Source organism: Lissotriton helveticus, chromosome 6 (assembly GCF_964261635.1).
Source record: "Lissotriton helveticus chromosome 6, aLisHel1.1, whole genome shotgun sequence".
Lineage (NCBI taxonomy): Eukaryota > Metazoa > Chordata > Amphibia > Caudata > Salamandridae > Lissotriton > Lissotriton helveticus.
Genome location: NC_136067.1, coordinates 363,890,245 through 363,899,477, shown reverse-complemented (window position 1 = coordinate 363,899,477; position 9,233 = coordinate 363,890,245). Strand labels below are relative to the sequence as shown.

General features: G+C 42.7%; 2 pseudogenes; both read left to right on the top strand.

Annotated features, from left to right (window-relative positions):
- Positions 1–7,144: 7,144 nt before the first annotated feature.
- LOC144764337 (U2 spliceosomal RNA) lies at positions 7,145–7,325 on the top strand (annotated as a pseudogene).
- Positions 7,326–8,269: 944 nt separating this feature from the next.
- On the top strand, positions 8,270–8,349 carry LOC144764521 (U2 spliceosomal RNA; annotated as a pseudogene).
- Positions 8,350–9,233: the final 884 nt, after the last annotated feature.

The following is a 9,233-nucleotide window of genomic DNA, read 5'->3' as shown; positions in this document are numbered from 1 at the left end:
AACGAATTCATACCGACCTATGTGGGTAGAGGACATAGGACAACAGTAGACTTCATATTTCTCTCCCAAACCCTAATGTCGACATTTAAAGATTTTGAAGTCATTGTTACCCCCCTTAGCGATCACGCAGCTTTAAGACTAACCATGCCCATGCCTGCCAACCTTTCACGTAAATCAGAGATGGCGACCACTCTCAGGCAGAACAAGATAGAGGTCGGTAAACGTAATGGACTAACAATCAGATGGGCTAAAATTAACCCATCTGACATAATGAAAAAATTAGTAACGCAGTCCTACTCAAACATAATGAAATGCCTGGATCTCACAACTAGCCACAAAGAAGTCTTGAGAAATTTTAATCTAATATTAGAAGCTATAAAAAATCTGCTTACTACAAAACCTAAAATAAACCGCCCCTCAAAACCAAAGTGGTTTAATCATAACTGCACAGCGGCCCTATCAAAGCTGAAAACCGCTCTCAAAAATAATCCACGTGATGCGGCTCAGATCCACTTGCTCAGGCGCCAATATACAAGGGAAAGAAAGCTGCGAACTGCACAATTAAAGCAAAAGCTATGGGATGATCTTCACCATGGTGCAGTCTCACAAAACAGTGAGCTTTTCTGGCGCACGGTTAGAACCCCATACCTCACAGATAGAGAGACCCCAAAAATAGAAGTCGCTATCGACGAAAACACCTGGGTCTCCCACTTTGAGGAAATTTTTAAGAATACCCATCCAACAGAATCCCCCCTCCCCAAGGTAAATTACCCAATCCTGGTCCCTTTTGATATCTCAGACCTTTTAGACGCTCTGCAGAGTAGTAAAACAGGCAAGGCACCAGGACCCGATGGGGTCCCGGTGGACCTTTTTAAAAGTAATCAAGATCTCTGGGCCCCCATTTTAACTAGAGTATGTACAGCAGCAGCAAGTGAGGGAATCCTAACATCCTGGACAAAATCAATAATGGTCCCCATTTTTAAAAAGGGGGACCGACAAGATGCAAAATGCTACCGGCCCATTTCACTGCTGGATTCTCTCGGGAAAGTGGTGGGGAGAGTGATTCTCGAGCGCCTCCAGCAGTGGACTGAGGACCGGGGCATAATTTCGGATATCCAATTCGGTTTCCGGGAAGGTTTTGGTACCCTAGAGCAGGTCCTTAACCTTACCCTAATAATGGGGAAATATACACAGGCCATCCCTACTAAGATATATATGGTCTTTGTCGACCTCTCCGCAGCTTTCGACTGCGTCTCGCACAGAAAGCTGTGGAGGGTCTTGGCTGAATTGGGAGTAGATCCACCCCTTTTAGATTTTCTCAAAGAGCTTTACACTGGGGCCACAGCCAGAGTACGCTTCGGCGTCAATGGTGAGCTGACGTCCCCGTTTAGCGTAGGGCGTGGGGTCAGGCAGGGATGCGTCCTGGCCCCCTTCCTCTTCTCACTCTATACCAACGGCTTGGAGGAGGAGATGTTGAGGGGGGCCCAGGACCTCCCACGCATAAATCGCCGCCTGATCCCAGCCCTGCTCTACGCGGATGACGCTGTCATCTTAGCGCGAACACCCAAAGAACTTCAGAACGCAGTGAACAGATACACGTCCTTTATGGGCAACTTAGATCTAAAAGTGAACGTAAAAAAAACGTTCGTAATGACTGTTGGCAGACACAAAAAAAGAACTTATCCAATAATCCTCAACAACCAAAAACTTGAACCTACCTCACACTATCCCTACTTGGGGGTTATGATAGATGACCAACTCGGCTGGAAGCAAGCAGTGAGCACAAGGGCACTTTTATTTAGGAGATCAATTGCAGCATTAATAACTTTCTCCCAGAAATTAGGCAAGAGGCCTCCAGTAGAGCTCCTTAAGATTTACCACGCCAAATGTCAGGCAATAGCAACATATGGTGCAGGAGTCTGGGGGTATACTGATGTGAGCCCTATTCAGAGGGCGGAAAACACCTTTTTAAGATTCTTGTTAGCCACCCCCAAAGGCACCTCAATTTACGCAATGCACCTAGAATTAGCCATACCATATCTAGAGGATTTAATTAAAATCGAACCTCTGATGCTGTGGCGCCGCATTTGGAAATCAACCAAAAACGCTCTGACTCAAGCCATCATTACTGATTCAATGAATATGGACAATTCTGTAAAAATAAAGTGGCTCCTATATGTTAGGAACTTTTTTACTGATTTAGGCCTTGAGAACTACTATTCAGACCCGACATCTATAACGGACATCCCAAAAAAAGTTCTTAAACGACAAGCATTATGCCATTTGGAGTCGTTAAGACTCGCTTCCAACTCGACAAAAACGGCAGTGATCCATTCAAATATGATCCAAGTAGCCTTTGTCATTCATCCGTACTTAGAACTTCAAATGCCAACATACGAGAGAATGCTCATTACAAGATTCAGGCTAAATATATTCTTTAGGATGGTCACTTTTCCGTCACAAAACTGCTGGGAGGCCATACTCCCGCCTTGTCCGTGTGACGGTATATCACAGCAGTCAAATTTGCACGTGATCTTGCTTTGTAAATACCACCAAGCCCACAGAAAGATCTGGCTTTTACCGATTTTAAAATCTTGGGGATTGCGACAATGCAGACCTGCTCTTTTAAGACTGCAAATGTTGGAAACACCAAATGTCTGTTATTTTATTAGTAGTTTCTTAAAGTGTATCATGAAACACAGAATGAATCTTTAAAAATCTTGTCAGTGTGAGAATAAGCGGTATTTTGCACATTTTTGATCAACTTTTCTGCTTTTAATAATGAAATGAATTTTTTTAGAAATATATATAACAAGTGTATTTTTACTGTGTTTGCTATTTTGTGTACTTTTATGTTTTTTCCACTGTGAACAAGCCGAATAAAGATTTTATATATATACAAGATCAACCATTATATGAGGAAGTGATAGAACAAGAGGAGGTTCAACCAGAAGACCAAATAGAAGCCCTCCCTCTTTCCCAAACAACCTCAGCAGTCCCAGAGACACAAGAAGAAGAGCTTCCCAGTACCCAAATAGAAATATCTTCTGGAGAGATGGAAACCCCTACCCTGATCCAAGAAGATACACAAACCCCCTCCGTCCTAGAAGAAGAATCAGACACAGAAAAAGAGTCAAACATAGAAGCAACACCACAAATTCTCAAACCCTTCCCCAAGAAATGGGAAAAAGTGAATAGCAACAAAGTAACCAAAGCCAAAAACAAAGGAGAAGAAGAAGAAAAACCCCGGAACAGAACAACAAGAAACCAAAAGAAAACAGAAAAAAAACTATCAACCACATCAAAGAAAAAAGCTACAAACGTAAACAAGAACCGCTACGCACCTCTATCTGACCTCCCAGACCCAGAGATGGAAAACCCTCCAAACAAGAATGAAACCTCCAAATCCACCGTCCAGCAACAGACAAAAGAAACCCTTTTTGTGTCTTCCCCCTGGTTAGGGAGCATAGAGGAGATACATGCACAAAATCAAGAAACACAGTCCGGGACAAAACTGGAAGCAAGCAACAAATAAGAAAGTACACACAACCCCTACCTTTTATGATGGATACCCCAAGAGAACTCACAATAGCAACTCTAAATATCAGATGAATGAAACAGACTGTCAAAAGAGCCGCCATCCTAGAGCATTGCAGAACTATCAAAGCAGACATAATTTGTCTTCAAGAATGCAACCTACCCAAAATGCAGAACTACCAAAGTTATGCCAAAGAATGGCACGAAGGACCCTCCGCATGGTCAGGTGGAGGAAACAAGAACGCAGGCATGGCCATACTATGCAAAAACAAGGACATCCTTTTCACCAGTGAAACAAACATAAGCCCAGGAAGATCCCTAATGGTGAACTTTAAAACAAGAGAACAACACCTCAGAATATGCAACATATATGCACCTACAGATAAGAATGGAAGAATTGAAATTTTTGAAAACACCTCCTTCTTCCTGACAGGGACTACACCCACATTTGTTGTAGGAGACTTCAACTGCATAATGCACCCGAAAGACAGGAAAGGCACCAGCACAGACTACAAACTAGACAAATCTTCCACAACATGGCTGAAAATAGCGCAAGACCTCTCTTTTAAAGACCTCTATGGAGAGAACAACCCTAAAGGCTCAGGAATGACATGGAAGTCAGACAAAGGAGACACATCCTCCAGAATAGACTGTGTTTTTGCCTCCAATTCAATCTCCTACGTCAGTGCACACACAGAGACCAGCGCTCTCACAGACCACAAAACCCTTCTCATAAACTGCAGGCTTCACTTTGACCACAGCAAAGGCCCTGGAACATGGAAGCTCAACACATCCATCCTAGAAGAGGAAGAGGTGGTCACAAATTACAAAAAAGAATACGAAGTATGGCGCAATGCACAACAAAATGTCATATCCAAAGCTAAATGGTGGGAATGGGTGAAGAAAAAGAGCAAAACCTTCTTCATCAACGCAAGCAAACAAAAAGCCCAGGAAAAAAAGAGAATTATACCAATCTATCCAAGACAAATTACACCACCTGGAAAAATTTAAAGATGCAGGAGTAGATGTAGCAGAAGAACTCCAAGAATCCCAACACAAGCTCAAAAAATGGTTTACAGAAAGAGGCAAACAAACTATCTTCAACTCAAGGGTCAAGATCTTCGAGGAAGACGAAAAATGCACAAGATTCTTTTTCAAAAAGAGCAACAACACACACAAGGAAATGAATGAAATTTGGAATAATGAAGCAATACTACAAAAAGGCAGAACAAACATACAGAACACTGTACAAGACTACTACAACACCCTATATAAAGAGAAAGCCATAACATCACAAGAAAGCTCAAACTACCTAGCCTCCATTTAAAAAACTCTATCACAAGAAGAACAAACCTACCTACAAACCCCCCTAGATGGAGAAGAATTCCTGGGAGCACTATCCCAATGCGCCCCGCTTTCCTCCCCTGGAGAAGACGGCCTCCCATGGGAATTTTACAAAACCTTTTGGCCAACACTATGCGCAGACTTCATGAGTATGATAGAGGAATGCATGGAGACAAAAGCTTTCCCCCCATCCTTTTCTAAAGGAGTTATCTCCCTAATATACAAGAAAGGTAGGAAAGAAGACCTAAAAAACTGGAGGCCCATCTCATTACTGAATGTGGACAGTAAATTAATGACAAAAGTGTTAACAAACAGACTGAAAAGAGTTCTAAATTCGCTTATAAATGAAGATCAATCCTGCGCAGTCCCCCAAAGGAAGGTATGGGACAGCCTTATGACAACAAGGGAAACAATCAGGCTCGCTGTAGAACATAACCAACCCTTGGGCATCCTGTCCTTAGACCTACAAAAAGCCTTTGATAACATCTCACACAAATTCCTCTTTAGAGTCCTTGAGAAAATGGGCATCCCCTCTTCCTTCACAGGTATTATCCAGTCACTATACAAAGATGCAGTTAGCCAAATTCTGATCAATGGGTCACTAACAGAGAAGATCCAAATCAGATCTGGGGTAAGACAGGGATGCCCGCTATCACCAGCCCTCTTCATTTGTGCCATTGAACCTCTCCTAAATAAAATCAGACAGGACCCAAACATCAAAGGACATTTTGTCCCAGGAGGGGAAGGGAAGAGAGTTAAATGCACCAGCTACATGGACGATGTAACTATTTTCTGTAATGACGCTCAAGAAGTAAACAGAGTCATCACATATACCTCCTCCTTCACCAAAGCCTCTGCCCTAGAAATAAACAAAGACAAATCGGTCTGCATGGTCATAGGCCAATGGGACAACCTGGCAAAAACCCCGGTCACAGTCACAAGGGACCCCATTAAAATACTAGGGGTCCATTTCAGTACAGATATAGCTGGGGAACAAAACTGGCCACCAATAAAGGAGAAAATATTAAAGAAATTTTACTTTTGGAAGTTAAGAAACCTTTCCATGGAAGGTAAAGTTTTGATTATTAAAGCTATTGTATTGCCTATTCTACTGTACCTTGCGGTGGTGTTTCCACCAATAAATGTAATGCTAAATAGCCTGCAATAAATGATTTTCAACTTTGTTTGGAACTCCAAAATGGAGAAACTCAAGAGAGAGCACATGTATAAACCTAAGGAGAAAGGGGGAAAAGATGTTCCCAACTTAAAAATGTTTTTATTCCTCCAAGTACCTGCACTTATGCATGAATGCCCTAGAAAGAAAAACCAGATTTGTAGCGGACTACATCACATACTCAACCGCCTTAATGTTGAAAAAGTATGATCTGGTACACTACAAGAACACGACCCCCCACTGTTTTTCAACACCAGAGATCTTTGAACATTTTAAACCAATCATTGAACATTGCAGAACGAAAGACATTGACCTCAAAGCCTGTGTTGACACGTATTCTTGGAAACACGAACTCAGAGACGCTGAACCAATCGTCATAGTCAACAACTTAACAGAAAGTCAATCAAAAACAGTATGGGAACAGACAAGCAACAAATGCCTATCCAACCACCAAAAAGACATTGCATGGATGGCAGTAACAAAATGCCTGCCAGTAAATGCATTTCAACACAAGAGAAACTTAGCCAAAGACTCAAAATGCCCCAGATCAACATGCGCCGGAGAAGAGACCATCCTCCACTTCCTATGGAACTGTTCCTTTGCGCAGGAAATCTGGAAGAAAACGGGGAAACTCATCAAAAGAATAAGCAAACAATCATCACTTTCCTACGAACTTATCCTATATGGTATTGGCATGTCATGCCCAAAGGAGAAAAAGGAAACACTGTGGAGACTGATAAACTGTATCAAAGAAAGCCTGTGGTCCTCCAGAAACCTAAAACTATTCAAACACAAAGAAATCTCCCCCGAAGAATGCATCAAAATGGCACTTGACAAAGTGCAAAAATATGTATTTGTAGATGTAAGAAGGAATGGACAAGAATGGGCACTTGACAACTGGAAACAAAAAGACTGGTCAAAACTAATAAACAAACCATAGCCAGTAAATGAATCTGTGCAATAAGCAAATAAAATAATCTCGATGTACATTTTGCACATGACGGAGTTGCGTCTCTAACATGAATGCAAAATCCAAAATGATGCCACCATATTGGATTGGCTAACATGTAAATATGTAAAGTTTTAAATAAAGCCTGTTGAAACTTTAAAAAAAAAATCTGTTCTTATCAGTTTAATATCTGATACGTCCTCTATCTGGGGACCATATATTAAATTGATTTTTGGAACAGGGAGATGGAATAGGAGCTTGCTCTGTCCACTCCACGCATCAACCTGGTATTGCAGTACCTCCAGGAATGGTGCACTTCCCCACCCGGGGAAAACAATGCTGTTGAAAAATAGACGAGAAAACGAAAGTAGCGCTTCACTACCAAACCTTGTAAAGTGGCGCTATTGTGTTTGCATGTGCATAAAAGCAAACTGGTCGCAGTGTCTTGCCTTATTTATGTACTTATTTGACTTATTTGTCACTTTGCGGCACCCGGGCTGTGCGTTATTTATTTATTTATTTTTCGCGTTTAAAAAAGATAAATAAAAATTATTTCTTATTTTTTTCCCCCTTCTCCATCCAGACGCTGCACTTTGACAAGAGACAAACGTCGGAAAAAGATTGTTTTTCCAGCAGCAGACTTCCATTGGTTTTGGATCCATTTCACTGGGGAAAGAATGGAAGAAGGTTCCCAGCAAGTCAGTAGGATGGAGGGAGGGAGGGAGGGAGGGAGGCAGGCTGGCAGAGAAGTGGACACTGCCCTTGGCTTCTCTGAGCAAGAAGAAAAATACAGAGTCCTTTTCCTTCTCTGCCCGCCACGAACGGCCAAGCCTTATCTATAGGCCTTAGGCTGCAGGGGAGTAGTGTCCCCGGCAAGCGAGGGCGAGGGCCCAGGGGCCGGCCATTTCCGGTCATGGAGCTGTCCAGGGCATCCTGGGCTAATTCCCAGCATCCCCTGGCTGCCAGGCTTTCTGGCCAGCCGGCTGGAAGCAGTGCGCAGGAAGGGGCGGGGCATCCAAATACTAGAAAAAGGGACAACGTGGGTATGCTAAGTGACGTCTAATGAGGCGACAGCCGAGGAGGACTCTGGGAGCCGGGAGAAGGCCTGAGGCCGGGGCCTCCTTTCCACCGGCACATGCCGAGCTCTTGCTGGGAGTCAGAAAAAGAGGCTAAAGGGCGGCAGGCGACGGTGCAAGGGAAGACCCCGGTCCGGGTCAGCCAGGTGGATTTCTTCGGGAGGCGTTCATTCTGGCACCATTCTGGTTATCGCTTCTCGGCCTTTTGGCTAAGATCAAGTGTAGTATCTGTTTACAGGAGGGACATAATGAGCTACAAGATACCCTCACAAACCTCATAGAACTTCAAGAGGCAGGGATACAAGTCACAAAGACATCCAAAAGACTAAAGCAGATATTAGAAATTGGTTCTTAAAAAAAGGAAAGGAAACAATGTTCAACTCGCGCGTCCTCAAATATGAAGAGGATGAGAAATGTAACTCCTTTTTCAAAAAAGCCAAAACAAACCACACACCCATAGAAGAACTCCTAGACGCCAAAGGCAAAGAAAACAAAGAACAAAAAGACATTGAACAAGTGGTACAAAATTTCTTTTCTAAACTATTCTCGGAAAAAAACTGTGATGCATCTGCATGCGACGACCTACTAGAAATCTATGACAAAGGTTTAGCCTCTGAAGAAAAAGACTTCCTACAGTCCCCCTTTACAGGAGAAGAGTTCCTAAATATCATCAACAAAGCACCACACAACTCTGCCCCAGGACAAGATGGACTACCATGGGAGTTCTACACCACTTTCTGGAAAGTCATAGCAAGAGACGTTATTGAAATGTTTAAGCAATGTGTGGGAAACAAATCCTTTCTACACACTTTTACACAGGGATCAGTCAAACTGATCCACAAAAAAGGGGACATGAACAACATTAAAAATTGGAGACCGATAACACTACTAAATGTGGACAGCAAAATTTATAGCAAATGCATAACGAACAGAATAAAAAGGGTGCTAAAAACTGTGATAGAACCAGACCAAACCTGTGCAGTACCAGGCAGGAAGATTTGGGACAGCCTTATAACCATCAGAGATGCTATCAATAGAGCCCTAGAAGAAGGCAACCCACTAGGAGTCCTATCCCTAGACTTACAAAATGCCTTTGATAGTGTCTCACATGCTTACTTGTTTAAAGTCCTACAGAAAATGGGCTTCCCCACCT